The sequence below is a fragment of the Urocitellus parryii genome, chromosome 8, assembly GCF_045843805.1.
Source record: "Urocitellus parryii isolate mUroPar1 chromosome 8, mUroPar1.hap1, whole genome shotgun sequence".
Taxonomy (NCBI): domain Eukaryota; kingdom Metazoa; phylum Chordata; class Mammalia; order Rodentia; family Sciuridae; genus Urocitellus; species Urocitellus parryii.
The window spans coordinates 26,789,218-26,809,195 of NC_135538.1; positions in this window are offsets into that span (position 1 = coordinate 26,789,218).

The following is a 19,978-nucleotide window of genomic DNA, read 5'->3' on the forward strand; positions in this document are numbered from 1 at the left end:
CTCTTCTCACTCTCCCCCCAGGGAACTTGCAAAAGATAAATTCCTTTTTATTTCCGATCTTCAGTCTCTTCCTTTCTCAAATAAACCTAAGATGTTCTTATCTTTCTGTTTTTAAAATGACACCCTCCCATATCCATCTATAGTTGTCATCTCAGGGTTCAGAACCAAGTTCCTTGAATGAAACATCTGCATAATCTTGTATCCACCCTTCTTATCTCGCTGAAACTGTGCTCCTAAGTCCCTGCCACCTTCCAGGGTCAGTTCATAACACCTGCACTTACATTTTGTATTTTATATTGTAATAGGCTGATTTCTTTTCTGTCATATTCATTGAACCAAAGGCACCAAGAACAAGACAATTTCCCATTTACCTTTATCCCAACACCTAGACAGTTCTTTATCAACACATATTGACAGTCGATGTCTGATGAATAAATGAATCAGGGGTCAACTGAATGAATGAGTCTTGTTTGTGACCTCGTTCACAACTGACTCAGTTCACTGTGTCCTCCTTTTTAAAAACTATGCTTCCATTAGTTACTCAGATGATAGTCTCTCTGATTTTCATGCTAACCCTCTGTCAGTCCTTTTGTGGTTTCTTATCTTTAAATGATACAGTTTCCTAGGGGTCTGTCTTTGCTCTTTTCTCAGCACTCTGCTCTACTTGGGTGAGTTCATCTGTGGCGTAGCTTTCATTACAGCCTTCCTTCTCCTCCAGCCCTGATCTCTCTCCTGCTGTTCAGACGCACATATCTAGCTGCCTATGAAACATCGCACAGGGACTTCAAGTACAATAGTGAACTGAACTCATAATTCTCATCTCAGAGAAGCTGAAATGTGGGACTTTTCTTAGATTATCTCCTTCCTCTTCCATCTGTCCCGTCTGATCAGTCATTCTCCTCTTTTAAGATGTTCTGAGATGTATCCTCTGCCTCTCCATTTTTATTGTCATTGTCTGGAAGTCTTGGGTGAGAAATTAAGTTTGTTGGAGTTCTGCTCATATTCCTCCTTTGGCCCCTCCCTATACAGACACTCTCGAGCATGTGTACACAAACAACCCTGTACAATCCTGCAGAGAGCAAGGATTCCAATTATGACATAACAGGTTCCAGGCTGCAGACCTTCCAGCCATCTGTGAGACACAGTGGTCAGCTCCCATGTTGGATGGAAGAAGAGTCCGGGAGAAATAGGATAAGTCTAATGAAATGGCTGTCCCTCCAAACCCTCCCATCCCCATCCCAAAACCTTTTCCTTTAAAAGCAATATAAAATAAAATAGGGGAAGAAAAACAGTAAAAAGGAATTAAGAGATATTTGATTGGGGCAATTCCAGCCACACATTTCACAACCCCTCGTTAACTTCCCTGTCTATTTTACTCTAGTGACTATCCCTTAATAAAGACGTCTCATTTCAGAGAAGGAGCATGTTCCTTGTTTCTGCATCATGTTAAAAGTTCCTCAAATATTAGTCAACTGCAGTCACGACCTCTACTGCAGGGTCTTGGGGACGGGGCAGCAGAATGATGGAAGGAGGGTTGGGAATGGCAAGGACACAGCTGGGCACGGGGATGGATTCCCTGTTTTCCCCTGGACTTTGAGGGAAGGAAAAGTGGCGCGGGACTAATCACACACACACCTGGGGTAATAAGAAGCAGGTTTATTGTCAGGATCCAGAGGAGGCCGCTCTGCACAAAGAGAGGGACAGCAGCAGCCGGGAGGGAGAGCAGCATCGACCCCCCACCTCCCCGTGCATGTTACCTTTGATAGGCTAGAATCATGGCCGCGCTCGTCAGCATCCCCTGGTCTTGTGGAAGGCAAGTTTGTTTCTTGGGAACAGAGACAGGCAGTTTTCCCTTCTCTCAGAGGGGGGGGGGGTCCCTTTATCTTCTCAAGGAGAGAACAGGGAAACCAGTATGTCCCCATCTCAGGGGCCAGCCAGTAAGCTGTCTCCTATCTCTCAATGAGAAAACAGGCAGAGATGGCATGTCTCCAGGGTGACAGGTTTAATCTCGGGCTAGTTTCTATTTCTTGGGAATAAGAACCGTATTCATAAAGTGGGGGTGGGGGAAGGAAGATGGCTGCAATTCTGCTAACATTGAGGAGGCCATCAGGCCATTTAGTGCAGCGTTTCTGCGACCGTGTAATTTTGCTCAGGGTGATTCTACGTTGTCACTTCTCTCCTTTCAGTTCTGGGGATTGAGATGGCTGGATGTTACCACTAAAACTCAGGGGATGGGAAAGGTTTCAGACTTTTATACTAAAACAAAAGGGATCATGCAAGGATTTTAAGCTTGGGGATGACTGGATCAGATTTAAGTGTTAGGATAACAGTAATAATATTTCATGTCTATGCTACTTTTATATGCTAAGCACTGTGGGAAATGCCTTACGTGGGTTATCTTATTTAACTTTTAATGTTGAATAGTTCACAGTAGTTCTAAGACATAAGTACTCTTAATTTTCTTCTTTTTATAGATGATGAAGCAAAGACTTAGAGAGGTAATTTGCTTGACTTCTCACAGGTAATAGGAGTGGAGTTGAAATTCAATCCCTGGCTCATGAGATTCAAGGCCACTTTCTTTTTTTTTTCAATTTTAATTTTAAAATTTGTTCTAATTAGTTATACATGACAGTAGAATGCGTTTTGACACATTGTACACAAATGGAGCACAACTTCTCATTTCTCTGACTGTACATGGTGCAGAGTCATACCACGAGTGTAATCATCCATGTATATAGGGTAATAATCTCTGTCTCATTCTACCATCCTTCCCATCCCCATAGCCCCACCTCTCTCCATGTTCTCCTCTGCATAACCCAAAATTCCTTCATTCTTCCTTATCTCCTGGCCCCCATGGATCAGCATCCGCTTATCAGAGAGAACATTCAGCCTTTGGGTTTTCAAAATTGGCTTATTTCCCTTAGCATCATATTCTCTAGTTCCATCCATTTACCAGAAAATGCTATAATTTCATTCTTTTTTAAGACTGAGTAATATCCCATTGTGTATATGTGCCATATTTTCTTTATCCATTCATCTGTTGAAGAACATCTAGGTTGCTTCCATAGTTTTGTTATTGTGAATTGAACTGCTATACAGATTGATGTTGCTGTATGCTGATTTTAAGTCCTTTTGGTATAGATCAAGGAGTAGGATAGCTGGGTCAAATGGTAGTTCCATTCTGAGTTTTCTGAGGAATCTCCATTCTGCTTTCCATAGTGGTTGTACCAACTTGCAGTCCTACCAGCAATGTATGAGTGTGCCCGTTTCCCCCCATCCTCGCCAACATTTGTTATTGCTTGTATTCTTGATAATTGCCATTCTGTCTAGAGTGAGATGAATCTTAGTTTTGATTTTCATTTCTCTAATTGCTAGAGATGATGAACATTTTTTTTTCATGTTTGTTGATCAATTGCATTTCTTCTACTGTGAAGTGTCTGTTCAGTTCCTTAGGCCATTTATTAGTTGGGTTATTTGGATTTTTTTTTGTGTGTTAATTTTTTTGAGTTCTTTACATATCCTGGAGATTAGTGCTCTGTCTGAGGTGCACATGGTAAAGATTTTTTTTTTCACATTCTGTAGGCTCTCTCTTCACATTATTGATTGTTTCCTTTGCTGAGAAGAAGTGTTTTATTTTGAATCCATCCCATGTATTGATTCTTGATTTTGCTTCTTGTGCTTTAGGAATCTTGTTTAGAAAGTTAGGTCTTAAGATGGCATGATGAAGATTTGGGCCCACTTTTTCTTCTATCAGGCATAGGGTCTCTGTTCTAGTGCCTAAGTCTTTGATCCACTTTGAGTTGATTTTTGTGCAGGGTGAGAGAGAGATGGGGGTTTAATTTCATTTTGCTGCATATGGATTTCCAGTTTTCCCAGCACCATTTGTTGAAGAGGCTATCTTTTCTCCAATGTTTGTTTTTGGTGCCTTTGTCCAGTATGAGATAAACATATTCATGTGTGTTTGTCTCTGTGTCTTCTATTTTGTACCATGGGTCTACATATCTATTTTGGTGCCAATACCATGCCATTTTTGTTACTATAACTCTGTAGTAACATTGAAGGTTTGGTATTGGTATTTCACTCTTCTTGCTAAGGATTGTTTTGGTTCTTCTGAGCCTCTTATTTTTCCAAATAAATCTCATGAATGTTTTTTCTATTTCTATGAAGAATGTCACTGGGATTTTTTATAGGAATTGCACTGAATCTATATAACATTTTTATGGTATGATTAAGGCCATTTTCAGCTATCAACAGCACTAGGACAAAGGTAGTGAATGAAACATCATTGCTAGGTTAGGTTGCTTTTTTTCTTTTCTTTATTTGAAGCTCTTCCATCTTCCTTATTTCTTTTTCCACCTTTCCTATGTGTTTAAGCTGTATAACCATCATATCCAAACATGCCAGGCTCTCTCCTGTCCCTAGGCCTTGGCATACGCTAGTGTCCTTCAGGAAATTTCTTCTCCTCTCAAAGATGGCAGCCATCCTTGGTCCTTCAAGATTGCTGCACCATTAACTTCTCCAGTCCACCCTCTGTTGACCCTTCTCACATTAACCCTACTCACACTCATTCTGCCGTCCATCCATGAGGGTCAACTTCTTCCCATGCTCTTCTGGCATTGATCTTCAAGCATGCTTACTTTTCACTCTCTAAAGCCACTTTTAAAACTTTGTATGGCCTTGTGCATTTTCAGGTACATTCACACACACTGAATTTCCCATTATAAGCTTAAATAGTTACAAAGGTTATAATTTTTGATGTATTGTAAATGATAAATTTTTGAATAAAATATTATGCCACTTTAAAACTATCTAATGGAAAATAAATACCATAGCACCTGACTTCTGTCATTGTCCTTTGTTAAAAAAAAAAAAAAAAGTACATGGGCAAGCACTTCTTTGACCATTGGGGGTTAATACCATCCCTTTCTCCTTTGAGTTTGCATTTCTGTACTTATGCAGATTTTAATCACCAACGTGATATATTTTTAGTTTTGAAAAGAAATAAAACATGATACTTTTACCAAATGTAGGTTCTTAGGCAGATCAACTTTAGGAAAGAGGAAAAATGGATATGATAATCTGGAATTTCTTCCTAACTATCCATACCCACATAACTTTATGAAGTCTTGTTGCCGCCCTGGGGCATAAACATTCCGATTTAAAGACCTCCATTCCCCTGTACTGTTTATGCTTTCCAACATTTTGTCTCCTTGGTTTATAATTATTATTTCCCTTGTTTTTATCTCTTGAACCAGTCAAGTCTGGAGACAATATCTTGTCCCTGTTCATGTCTCTGGCTCAAAGCAGGCATTTTATAAAGGTTTGCTGAACCAGTGGGTTAACTAGTGCTGTGTCTTGTTCTTTTATTCCATGTTGTGGTTCCTTTTTCTGACTGTGTTATTCTGAACACTCTAGGTCAGGGCCCTTCGATGGGGAAAAAAAAGGGAATTTCCAGCAGGTGAATATAAACAGTTCACTTCCTCACCTGTAAGAAAGAAGGAAAGAATTTATGACCCAGGTGATGCTTTCGGAGCCTGGGAGTTCCAGTTGGATAGAATGATCACTACTCCAAAGGAACTAACCATCTGGCACAGGTGCACAGACTGGAAAGATTAGCCAATAAAGTGTTATAAAGCAGGTGGGGCAGGAGTGGCCATTCTCTTTTTAATGCTAGAGCAAGGCATGCTATCAAGTTGGGCAAGGTCATAGTAAAGTGTTATATTCATTAGAAAAGCAAGCCATGCTTTGGTCCCCCATTATAGACATTTTAAGAAGTGCACGTGTTATTAAATTCAGTTTATGAATTGGAGAAGGAATCTGAGTGTCTCTTGGTGTGGCTAAAAATATCTTTTACAAGAGGCAGTGGTGTAGAGCAGATGAAGCAGTGACTTTGGAACCTGGCATATTTGAGTTTGAATTTAAGATTTACCACAAACTTTGGCATCTTGGGCAGGTTCTTAATCTTTCTGAGTTTTTTGGTTTCCTTGTCTATACAATCATAATAATGATATGTACCTCATTGTGTTTAATGAGAATGTAAGTGAGATTGTACATTTAGAGTTCCTGACACATGGAAGTCATCTACTGTGTTATGGTTTGGATGTGAGGTATCCCCCACAAGCTCATGTGTAAGACAAGACAAGAAGGTTTAGAGGAGAAATGATTGAGTTGTGTGAGTCTTAACCTAATCAGAGAATTAATCATCTGTTGGGGTTAACTGAATAGTAATTGAAGGTGGGTATGGTATTGTTGGAGGAGGTAGGCCATTGGGGCATGCCTTTAGGGTATATATATTTTGTATCTGGCAAGTGGAGTTTCTGTCTCTGCTTTCTGATCATCAGATGAGCTGCTTCCCTCCATCACATTCTTCCGCCATGCTGTTCTGCCTCACCTCAAGCCCCAAGGAATGGAGCCAGCTGTCTGTGGACTTAGACCTCTGAAACCATGAGCAGTTGTTCTGATGGGGTCTTTTAGTCACGGCAGTGAAAAAGCTGACTAAAACACAATATATCCTTTTTGTGTGGCTCATAATACTTTACATGTACTTTCATTATGTTATCACTATTTTTATGTTTGTAAATTTGTTTCTCTTTCTTCTGAGGTCCTGGTTAATTTCTTTGTATATTTTTCAGACGTAGCAACATGACATAGTGCCTCCCCCATGGAGGGTGACCAGGAATATTATATTTGATTAGATAATAAAACCACCTTGGAACATCTGCTACAGAGAGCAAAGGAACATCTATTTTCAGGCCAAATTCTTGACCTTGGCCTTGAAATCCTCACTATTTAACATTCCTTTTGGCAAAGCAATAGAAAGAATTCTCCTTAAGTCATGCAAAATGTTTATGGGGAGAACAGTTCTGCAGTCTTATAGGAGAGCTGAGCAATGAACCTGGGTAGGATTGCAGGGAAGCTCCAGCACCTGTCATTATAGGAGCCTCACCCTAGGCACTGACATAATACCCACAGCTCCAAATCTGTCCTTGCTTGGATTCCTACTAAAGGCCCAGACTCTCAGAACAAATGCCAGCTTGTATCAGGTACCCTTATGGCTAAAGCACCAAGAGCTGATCACAGAGGGAAGCAGTTAACAGTTTCATATCCTAGATTCTGGGACTCTCCCAGGACATGGGTCCTCGTTGGTTTCTGCAGAAGTCTGAGCGCTTTAAATTGCCACCTATTTATAGCATCTGTGTCGGATGTCATGTCTCATGGCATCCCCTCCCAGCTGACCATGAAATAATATCAGGTCATGGGAAGCAGCAGGAAGAGAAAATGCCACAGAGAACCAAGTCCTAAAGCTAGGAAAAAAGTCCCTCATACTCTCTACCATCCTCCCTCCCTTCCTTCCTGCCTCCAGAAATATCCTTTGGTGTCTATTACATAGCAGCCACTGTGGAGATTCTAAGATGGGTACAGCATGAGTGAGTAGGCACTTAGTTCTGGAAAAATAATTGGTTCAAATTTTCCAAAGCAAAAATGGAACAGCTATTGGAGGGGGAAGGATGCTGGGGAGAAAAGTGTGAGTTAGGTAACGGTGGTCCACTTCTGTAATGGCAAAGTGGCATTGTCATCCACGTACGATGGAGGATCGTCTCAGGCTTCTTCCCTACCTGCCCCAATCTGAACAATGCCCAAATAAGTATTTCTTCAGTAATGATCCTGGGCTAATATTATTTATATACGCATGCACTGTGAATTGGGAGTTCAAATGGCCCCTTGCCCTAAAATTTTTTTCTTAACTGACTGTCCCAGTGTCTGAAGTTTCTAAGTTGGTTAGAAGGATTGTTCCCAGTAAGGTACTATGTGGGCCCCATTAGGATGCTAAGAGGTAACACCTCTGGGCCCTAATCTGATAGCAAGCACTAGCCCATCTATGGCAGTGACTGGCTTTCAGTTAGCTGTGAGCTAGATCCACAGGGAACCAATCTTAAGTACAAGGCATTGGAAACAAGGGGTAAGAAGTGCTGAGCATCTTACACCTGGCATCTTACAGAAAGAGCTAGACCACAAAGGAAAAAGAGAGAGGGCAAGAGGAAGGAGAGGCAGGGCCCTGGAGGAAGACAGCCTTCCTTCTTATGATTTAAGGGCACTGTCTTTGGAGGGTCCCCCAGGAGTACCAAAAAGGCATTCTCTAGCCATAGACAATTGGGAAAAGATGGATTAAATAAAGTACCGTTTTTTATTTCTAAAATAATTCTCAGATTCTTAATTAATTATGCTAACACATCTATAAATCTTAGTAAAAACATTATTAATATCAATAATAATAATAATAATAAGTGATACCTATTGAGGACTTGCTTCTCAGTGCTTCATATGGTATCATTCTCTGAAGTCTTATAACCCTGTAAATACTGTTAATACAGATACTATTTTATAGATACAGATGTTGAGAAGAGTTTAAAACACTCTCTGGGGTACAGTTGACAAAGCTGTAACACTGGACTCTGTTTGGAATTCTTGCTCTGGCTGCAGCCTGAAACCCTCAGCCATTGGAGTGGGGTCATGTCCTGCAGGGCTGAAGTTCTAAATATGGGATGGAGAACTTTTCTGGCAAAGGGCCAGAGAGTAAATATTTTTGGCTTTGTGGGCAGTGTGGTGTCAGTGACAACTCCACCACTCTGTCACTCTAGTGAGGGCAGCCATGGTGATGTGTAAGCAGGCAGGTATGCTTGCCTTCCAATCACACTGTACTTACAGAAAAGGATAATGGCCTGTTCTAAAGAGGTACAAATGGAGAAAATAACAGAAGATGTTTGCAAGCAACTACTTTAGCAATATTGGAAGCTACCTTAACAGGGTAGCTGGGCCTATGGAAGAACAACAGCAAAAAGTTAATATTTTTGTGTCTCTTTGCACTTTAGGGGTGATTTTTGTATTCCTTTGATGGTGGAGGACCAAGTCTAGTATGAAATGGAGAAAGAGAAATAGAGGATGTCAAGGATTTGCATTTTACTTTCTTTTGTGCAGGGTGAGGGCAGTTGAGTTCTGGTAAAATTCAAGGCCTGAGTGGTGCTGTTTCACTACATGTTCTTTTCCAAATGATTTCACTTGATTGTGCTTTGGGAACATGCAGAGCATTTTATGAACTTCAATATTCCTGTAACATTTTTGAGAAAATGCTTGCCTGGGGTTATTTCTATATTCCCTCCTTGGCCAATGGGAAAACTATATTTAGAAAGTCAGAACTGGAAGAAGTGGTTCAGGGCTGGGAACGGTCAGTAGGTGGTCCTGGGAGCAGCCTACTGACCAGATATTGTGGGGACATAACCTTTCTGGATAATGGATAAAATTTATTGGAGGCATATAACAGTGAATTCCTTCAAACTTATGGGGACATAATGTTTCATTTTAATTGACTTTAGGAACTCAACTTGGATCCGATTTTCAGGGAAAACAAAAACTAAACCCAAGAATAAAGAAAGTATTCCTGTTTGGAACACCTGGAAAAGTACTAAAAATGTTCTTTCATGCATCATAATATCTCCCAGCTGGGCGCTGGAAGGCACTAAGACAGATTTATTCTAGTGATTGAAGTTGAGCTTTCCAAGGCTTCCATCTTCCATTAACAAGCAGCTTTGGAGGTGGGGACGAGGGATGCAAATGGTTTGATAGTGCAGCACCCGGACACCACAGTGGGCAGCCTGGCTCCATCCAGGTCAGCCCCCTCCGTGCTGTAACCTGTAGCATTCCACCCTCCAAACTCAGATGTCTCCACTGTAAGGTGAAGGTGATGATAATGTCTGCTTCCTCAACACTTAGTGGGTATTAAAATGTTGCCTGGGTAAAGCATTTAGTGGGGGCTCGCTAAGATCTTTGTTAGCCAGTATCATTGAAGCACAGTTGGTTTATCAGCAGTAGAGCACCAAGAATATTGGACAGAAATAAAGAAGGGGGAATTTTGCTTCTTGTGGAGGAAATGGAGGTGTTATATTTGTGGCTTAGGTGAAAAAAGGCTTAGTCATGGAACCAAACCTGAATTCCAATGCTGATTTTACTATTTGTTCACTTGGGAATTTACTTCGCTCTTTGAGCCTTGGTTTCCAGGTACATACAAAAGTGAAAGGCAAAACCTGCAAGTTTCTCAAGCAGTGTCTTGGAGGAAGGTAAGTCAAATGAGTAGATGAGAAGTAATAGCTACTTGATGCGGGTGTCAGCATTGGAGCTTTTATTCTTTTTGGGGGGAGGGGGAGACTGGGGATTGAACTCAGTAGCACTCAACCACTGAACCACATCCCCACCCCTTTTTTTTGTGTGTGTGTGTGGTTTTTGTTTTTGTTTTTAGAGAGGTGGGGGTCTCACTGAGTTTCTTAGTGCCTGGCTTTGTTGAGGCTCACTAAGCCACTGGAGCTTTTACTCTTAATGGTGAGTTACAAGAGGTATCAGGTACTAGGTGTGAGCTGAGTATTCTAGCAAAAGACATCACAGTGTGGCAGATGGTCCCTAGGAAAGTAGAAAGAAGTGGATCAGTGACAACCCTTATTTACATCACAGTTTTATTCAAAATTAGCCTGTTAAAGTGTTTTGCTTTTACCGAAACTTTTTTCACCTTTTAATATGTAATGGACACATGGGAGAGTAATGACTTAATGATTTGGATTCAGCTTGGTGTAAACTGACACAAATACAATGGTGAGGTCAGGGCAGTGGAGGAGGCTGGCAGGGAAAGATCCTCATGGGCTCTGTGGGTCCCAGGTGGGCTGGAGATGACAGGGTGGGCAGTGTGTGGGTGGGTCATTTTGAAATTAGATGTACATATTCACCATGACTTGCCATTAAAGAAATAAAAAAGCATCTAAAAAATCATGTTCCCAAGAAGAAAGTCATGTTTTAAAGTATGGAAATTAAGAACGTTCTGTTTGTCTTGAAGGCCATGCTATGTACCTCATTTGCAATGAAAAACAGTCTGTTGTTTCAAATAGCACAGATTCTTTTTTTCCAAGTTGGCAATACATGTTTATGGTTCAAAGATTAAAATGATATAAAAGGATATACATGTCCCCATCTGTCCTATCCTTTCTCAATTTTCACATCTTTTTATTAGTTTTGGCGTGCTGGCCTATTAGTTTATCCTTCCAATATTTATATATGCACATGTGAATAGATAAGAACACAACATGTTCTTTTCCCCACTCACTTTATCACGTGAAAGGCAGCGTACCATAAGCACCGTCCTGCATTCGTTTTCTTTAGTCAACAGTATGACCTGAATCTCTTTGTATCAGTATAGAAAACGTCCTCATTACAATTTGTGCAGCTGCATAGTATTGTGTAAATGAACAATGGTTTACTTGGGTCTTGACCAAGTTCTGCCACAATAAGTAGTTGTGTACATGTTCATTAATATGTATGTAGATTTAACTGTAGGAAATATACCCAGAAATGGGGTTGCTGGCCCAAGGGATCAGTGAATCTGTATTTTGGTAAGAATTGCCTGTTCCCCTTAACTGATAGACTATTTCCTCTTCAGTGGTAAACGGAGATTTTAAATTGTATATCTTGTATTGTTTTGTATTCTATTTGGCCAGATTTATTTTCTTTGTTGTGAAATGTCTACTCATGTGCTTTGGTTATTTTCCTATTAAGTTATTCCTAATCTTTTTAAGTCCTGGGTGGTCTTTAAGAATTCTTTATCTATTCAGGAGAACAGTATTCATTGTTGATAGGATTTGTTAATGTTTTTTTTTCCCCAGTTTATCATCTTATTTACTTTGTGGTATATTTGCTATGGCCATAAATTTTAAATAAAATTTAATTTACCTTCTTTAATTTTATGGCTTTTGTTTTTTGGGTCATAGACAGCTCTTCTTCACTCCAAAGTTATTAAGAAATCCACCCATATTTTCTTCTACAACTTATATTTATTCATGTACTTTAAGTTGTAAATATTTGATGTAATTGAAGTTTTATCCTCATATACTCCATGAGGTATAGCTCTAATTTTATATTTTTTTCAAATGGACTATTATCCCTTTAATGTCTATATTCATCTTTATTCTACTGATATTAGATGCCATCATTATCATATAAGAAATTCCTGAATATATTCGTGTATATCTAAACATTTCATTCTGTTACACTGGTGTTTCTATTCATGTACCAACACCAGATAACTTAATTATTAAGAGTTTGTGGTTCATTTTAATATCTGGTAAATTGAATCTCTCCATATTTCTCTTCGTTTTTGTAGCTATTTGTTTATTTTTCCCACATGAACTTAGCATACAGATATTTTTATTGGGATAATAATACATTTAAAAGTCAACTCAGGGTCCATTGCTGGATAAATAGTTAATCAAATTGGGGGGGGATATATATGTAATACATATACACAGTAAAATTATTATTCAGCCTTAAAAAGAAGGGAAATTCTGACACATGCTACAACATGGATCAACATTGAGATCATTATGTTAAGTGAACTAAGTCAGTCACAAAGGGACAAATACTATAAGGTTCCACTTTGATAAGGAACCTAGAGTAGTTTAGAGGTGAGGTACAATGTGCTTGCTAGGAGCTAGTGGGGGGGGGGGTGGAAATGGAGTTATTATTTCTTGGGTTCAGAAGTTCAGTTTAACAGAACAAAAGAGCTCTGGACAAGGACTGGGTTGACGGGGGACAACACTATGAATGTATTCCAGTACTCTTCAGGAGCACTTTAAAATCTTCCACATATACAGTTCTTGTGAATTAATTTTGCAGTGCTGAGGATCAAACCCAGGTCCTATCACATACAAGGCAAATGCTCTACCACTGAGTATACCACTGGGTATACCCCAGCAACTGTTAATTTTTTAACCTTGACATCTTCTCTTTTTAGATGCCACTGTAAATATGGTCTTCAATTCCATTTTATCTTCAGAACAGTTTTCATTTTAAAATAAAACATTAAAAAGCACCGTGAGACAGACCATGATCTCAATTAAGTAACTACTAAGGTCAGTTAAAAAAAAAGCCAGAATGAAACAGCTCTGAAACCACTTCAATCAGTAAGATTTGCATAGACACTTATCTCTACCAGTAAGTTACTGTAATACAAGCTAGCTAAATAGCATCTAAAGTCTTAACAACAGAGAAGCTGTTATTGGAAATAATAATATGCCAGAGTACAATTATAGGTAAAATTGCAAAATAAATTTTTTTTCTCATCTATAACTGTCTAATACCTTCTAATTGGTGGTCTTGGTGTCTTAGTCTCCTAAGGGACCTCTGTTTTGATGTAAGGATACAAGTTAAGAGAATGTTGGGTTGAATGGGAATAAACGGTTCAGGTAGGAAATGGAAGAGAGGTTTAGACTTCGGGGAAAGATCCTAGAATATGAAAGCCTGGAGCCAGCTGGGCTGGAATTTTGAGGGGGAGAGACTGAGAAGGAAGTTGGATGGACAGTTTGGGGGTAGAAGAAGCATGCCATGTTGGGATCTGAGTTGTGTATTGAGAGATGGGTCATGTTGACCTTACCTTTTCTTTTTCTTTCTTCCTTTTTTTTTTTTTTTTTTTTTGGTTCTGGGGGTTGAACCTAGGGTTCATCCACATCCCTTTTTTATTTTGCGACAGAGTCTTGCTAAGTTTCCTAGGGCCTCTATAAATTGCCTATTGCCTCACCAAATTTCTGAGGCTGGCTTTGAACTTGCGGTCCTCCTGCTTCAGCCTCCTGAGCTACTGGGATTACAGGCATGCCCCTGGTGCCTGGCCATGTTGACCTTTCCCGACTCCCCTGAGAAGTGATTGTTACTGGTTTAGAAATCTATTATTATGGATATTTGCATCAATTTTTAAAAAGCAGTCAATAAACATTTATTTTTTCCAGAATTAGGTTACTTCCCCCATCCCGACTGCATTCATTCCTGTTTGTGAAATAAATTTTTGAGGTGAACAATGTTATAGAACAAGTAGTTTCTCTTTTGTTTATAGAAATTGACTCTAATATGTCCAGTTCTTGTTGCATTTTGGATAAAGAAAGAAGGGAATTGCTGCATTTATTTTTTATTTTTGTGGCTTCCATCTTGTTCTTCTGATGACCTCTACTGTTAGTGGCTTCTTCTTCTTGGGTCAGTTCTCAGCTCAAATGCTGTCAAGTTGTATTTTTATTTCTAGGATATACCTGCATCTAAAATTACCTTAATTATTTTTGTTTATTTCTTAGTTGTAGCTTCTCTTAAAGGCTTTGATTTTAGACCTGTGTGGATCTTGTCTGCTTTGTCCTCTGTTCCATTCTTGACATTCAGAACAGTGGCACATGGTAGGCCCTTAGTATGTATTTGTTGAATAAACAAATAAATGAAATAGGATTCTGATTCTGTATTTCTTTTGCTCTTTTTACACTTTATTTTATTTTTAAATTAAATTTATTTTAACTGATATATAAAAACATACAATTGTACATGTTAATGGACACCATGCTTTTATATATATATATATATATATATATATATATATATATATATACACACACACACACACACACACACACACACACACACACATTGTGTAAAGGCTTTTGCTTTTTCAAGTTGCTCTTTTAAGTCGCATCTTCATTTCAACATTTACTGAATTATGTAACAGTAGTGAATTGAGAAAATGATTTTCCAATTTCCCTTCTTAGCTTTTCTATATTAAATAACTTCTAGTATCCCTGCAAAATGATAATAATAACAATAAGTAAATTCAAAACAATACTGAAAGTTAAAATTTTGGCATCTTAGAGAAAGAAAAGAAGGTTTATGGAAGAATAGGTAGACTTGGTTTGTACTTGAAATTATTTCTTTTAACTCGCTAATGGATACCCCAGTTTTCTTTTTTATGATATGTAGACTTTGATTTTTAGCAAAAAAATCATTTTAGTTCAGTTATAAAATATAGTTTTGTAAATTGACCTAATAGCTGCAAAGTATTTGAAGGAAAATAATTCAAAGCAGGAAAATAACTTGGTTAAAGATTTGGAGTAAAATACATTTGATCTTAATTTTTTTCTAGGTTCAAAAGTACCTCTTATTAAAACAAAAAGTATTAACCCACATTTATTGAGCAAAGGTAATAGATAAGAAGGAATAAAACATGGATGTCCACTCACCACTTTATTCATTATAGTACTAGAAATTTGAGCTGGATCAATTATGCAAGAGAAGAAAATAAAAAGGATAAAAATGAGAAAAAAAAGTCAAATTACCACTGCAGATGATATCATCTCATACTTAAAAGATTCAAAAAGCTCCACCAGAAGACTGCTAAAGCTAATAAACAAATTCAACAAAGTATCAGGTTACAAAATTAATATACAGTTGGGAGGCAGAGGCAGGAGGATCGCAAGTTCAAGACCAACCTCAGCAATTTAGTGTGGCCCTAAGCGGCTTAGTGAGACTCTGTCTTGAAACAAAAAATAAAAAGGGCTGGGGTTTTGAGTATGAATCAATGGTTAAGCACCCCTACGTTTAATCTCAGGTATAAAAAACAAAACCAAAAAAAAAAAAAAGAACAACAAAACAAACAAACCAACAACAACAAAAAGAAAAAACACTAACATACCTGTACATCAATAATAAATCCACTGAGAAAGAAATCAGGACAATAATACCAAGCACAATAGCCTCAAAAAATACCAATGACATCCTTCATAAAACTAGGGGGGAAAAAAAGTCCTAAAGTTCATTTGGAAAAACAAAAGACTCTGAATAGCCAAAACAAAAAAATTCTAAGCCCCCTGCCTAAAAACAAAAACAAATAAACAAACAAAACCAACCCACCAATGCTGGAAGCATCATAATACCTACAGAGTTAAACAAAAACTGGATGGTACTGGCATAAAAAACACATAGAATAATGGAAAAGAGTAAAACATACAAGACAAACCCATACAAATACAGTCAACTGATCCTTGATAAGGGTGCCTGCCAAAAGTTCATTGGAGAAAAGACAGCCTTTTTAACAAATGGTGTGAGGTTAATGGATTATTGCAGAAGAATGAGACTAGATCCTTATCTCTCACCCTCCATAAAAATCAATTCAAAATGAATCAAAGATCTAGGAATTAGACCAGAAATTATGCAACTCGTAAAGAAAACATGGGGTCAACACTCCAGCATGTAGCACTGGCAATGACTTTCTCATCTGGATTCCTAAAGCTCAGGAAATATTGCCAATAATAAATGGGGTGGCATCAAATTAAAAGGCTTCTTTTAATTCTGCACAGCAAAGGAAACAATTAAAAATGTGAAGAGAGAATCTACAGAATGGGAGAAAATTTTTCCTAGCTACTCTTCTGACAGAGGATGAATATTCAGAATATATGAAGAACTCAGAAACTTAACACTAACACCTCCAAATAATCCAATTAATAAATGGACAAGTGAACAGAAAAGAAGAAATACAAATGGTCAGCAAACACATGAAAAGATGCCCAACATCTTTTGTAATTTGGGAAGTGCAAATCAAAATTACACTGTGACATAATCTGTTAGAAGTCAGTCATCAAGAATATAAACAATAATAAAGACTGGGGGGGATGTGGAGGAAAAAGAAAACATTTTACACTGTTGGTAGAATTGTAATTAATACAACCACGAAGAACTCAGTATAAAGGTTCCTCAAAAAAATAGGAGTAGAATAGAATCACCATATGACCCAGCTATACCACTCCTTGGTATTTATCATAAAGAATTAAATTCAGCATGCTAGAGCAATACATGAATACCCATGTTTATAATAGCCCAATTCACAATAGCCAAACTATGGAACCAGTCTGGGTGTCCATCAGTGAATGAACTGATATATATATAAAAAGATATATATATAGATGCATATGTGTACAATGGAGTTTTATTTGGTCATAAGAAGAATGAAATGATGTCATTTGCAGGAAAATGGATGGAACTTATTTTACTTAACATTATGTTAAGTAAGATAAGCCAAACTCAAAAGATCAAAGGTCATGATGTTTTTTCTTTCATATGGGGAAACTAGAGAGGAAAAATGAAAAGAAAATTTTGGGGACATTCTTATGACATTTGAAGAGAGATCAGTAGAGCAGAGGAAAGGGATGTGGGGGAGGGGGGAGTGAAGAGGGGAGGGGAAATGGAAATCCTGGGGAATGATATTGGCCAAATTATATTGTTATATCATGTGCATGTATGAATATGGAACAATGAATCTCACCATTCTGTAAAATTATAATGTACCCTTAAAAATAGGAAGAAAAATTTAAAAATTTGAGGGATGAAAATAAAATAGGCATTTGACTCAAGATTCTAGAGAAAAAAAGCAACAAATTACATGAAACACAGGAGGAAGGAATGAATAAAAAAAGAATGTAGAAATTAATGAATTGAAAGCAAGTACATCAACTTGAAGGTAAAAGTTAATGTATTTGATTACATCAAAAACAAAGATTTCAAGGTGGGAATATTGGGAGGCTGAAGCAGGAGAATTGAAAGTTTGAAGACCAGCCCAGGCAACTTAGCAGGACCCTGTCTCAGGAAAATAAAGGTTAGATGTTGGTTAAAGAAAACATCTTAGACAATGTTAACAGACACATAATAAGAAGAAAGTATTTGGTTTATTTATCATAGACAATTGATAAAGTCTAGCAAATATAAGAAAATATTACAAATAAATAACAACAATACCAACCACTATCACAAATGAAAAGTGAAATGCCCTGGAAGAAAATGAGCATGTAGTCCAAGAAAGCAAGCAAGCAAGTATATCATTAGATATAAACCATACAAACAATCAGAGTGCTTCAGTTTAAACCATGATAAACCATTTTATTCCCATTGGAATAGTAAATAATTAGAAAATCAGATATCACCAAGTTTTAATAAGGATATGCAGAAAATGAGAACAGTCTTGCACTGCTGGGGGAAGTGTGAACTGATGCAGCATTTTGGAAGGAATGGTGTGTGCTGACACACTGTAAGTTATCAATAGTTCTCCCCTTGTATAACCACAGCTTGTGAGTAGAATTGTGGCCCTTTAGGGAAAATTGGTTCCAGGTACCCTAACATGGATGAACTTGGCAGAGACCTTCCCATGGGATTTATATTGTTATGGAATCTAGGCCCTGGGCACTCTTCCAGAGAATGGGGCTTAGTATTTGGTATTAGTTCCCCCAGCCTTCATTGTTCCTCCATATACTGCTGAGAAACTTTCACACAGTTACTTAAGAGTTGTGTTATAGGATACTTATTGAAGAGATGTCCAGGGTAGTAGTTGTTAATCCCTGGAGATATGGGTAAGTAAAATATACCAGAGAATACTACAAGCTATTAGAAAACACCGCCTAGATGTGGTAGGTGCTTCATGATTCTCCAAAAATGGCCATATTCTAATTCCTAGAACCTGAGCAGCTGGGATTAAGTTAATTTTGTGATGGAGGAGATTACTTTAGATTATCCAGGTGTACCCAGTGAATAGCAGCAATTCTTCACAAAGGGAAGCAGTGGCATCAACAGTTAGTGGTAGGAGATGTGATGAAGGCAGCAGGAAGTTGGAGCGAAGCTAGGGAGACAGGAGCCAAGGGATGTAGGAAAGCCTCCTGAAAGAACCAGTTCTGTGGAGCCTGGAATTCTGTCCAGCGAGACTAATTTGGGGCTTCTGACCCCAGAAGTGTAAGAAAATATTTTTTGTTGTTATTTGAAGCTAATAATTTTGTAATAATTTCTTATAGCTGCAATAGAAAACTAATATATGCATACAATATGGATAAATTTTAAGATTACAGGTGAAATAAGTTTTTAAAAAGATGTATTATTATAGAACACACAGAATTCAATAACTGGAAGAAGTCTATTCAGGAGAATAGAATGGAGGTAAGGATTGTGGTAATATGAAAAAATAAAATAGAGGGCCTTGTACAGAATAATTATAATTATAGATAATGAAGTAGAGATAGTATTATTAACTTACATTTCTACACCTCAGATTCCCCATAAAACTCCTATTAATCTAAAAATAAATGAAAGAAAGAAATGGAATAAAACTGAGTATAAAAATACAAAGATGGTTCTGTGAAAAAAGTACTAATGAAGTATTTTCCTGGCATTTGTGTATGGCTTTGGATAAAAGGGAGAAAACAGCCAGGTACAGTGGTACACACCTGTAATCCCAGCTAATTAGGAGACCAGGGCAGGAGGATTGCAAATTCAAGGCCAGTCTGAGACACTCAGTGAGACCCTATCGCACAATAAAAAATTAAAAGGCTGGGAGTGGAGCTCAGTAATACTGTACCCCTGAGATAAATCCCCAGTATCAACAAAAAAGAAAACAAAACAAAAATAAAAACAAACACACAGTAACACACACTTTGGTGTGAGAAATGGGTTTTGACTATAGAGAAATTAAATACCATTTATGACATTAAATACATAAATTGAATATTTAGATGAAATAAATACTTTTTTGGAAGGGAAAAAGAAATTGTAAATTATCAAAATTGACTTAAAAGATATTTTTTAAAGCAATTAGGTGGAAAAATCATAGAGGAATTTAAAACATTCTCTAGAATCTAATCCTCTTAAAGCTATATTATGATATTTTGAGACACCGATTTTATCAATTTCTTTTAAAAAGAGATGATTTCTGTGCTGTTTAGTCTCATTCTAAACATAGAAAATGATGGAAATCTTCTGTTTACCACCAATAGTAAGATAAGATTGGTGGTGTGATTCAGAGGAATCTGTATTTAGGAATCAGGTGACTTTTCCCCCAAGCATGCATATTCTCCTTACAAAGTGTGTGCTCTCAAGAAAGTCCTCTAATATCCCTTAGCCTTATGGCCTCATTTGTCTACAGGTGTATAATGAGTGTTGCTATCATCTCTGCCCTTTAATTCCCTAGCTGTTTTAGTTAGTTTTTTTTTTCTTTGACCAAAACACTTGACAAGAACAACAGAGAAGAAAAAAGTTTATTTTGGCTCATGGTTTTCAGTCCATAGTCAGTGGACTCTACAGCTCTGGGCCCCAGGTGAGGCCCAACATC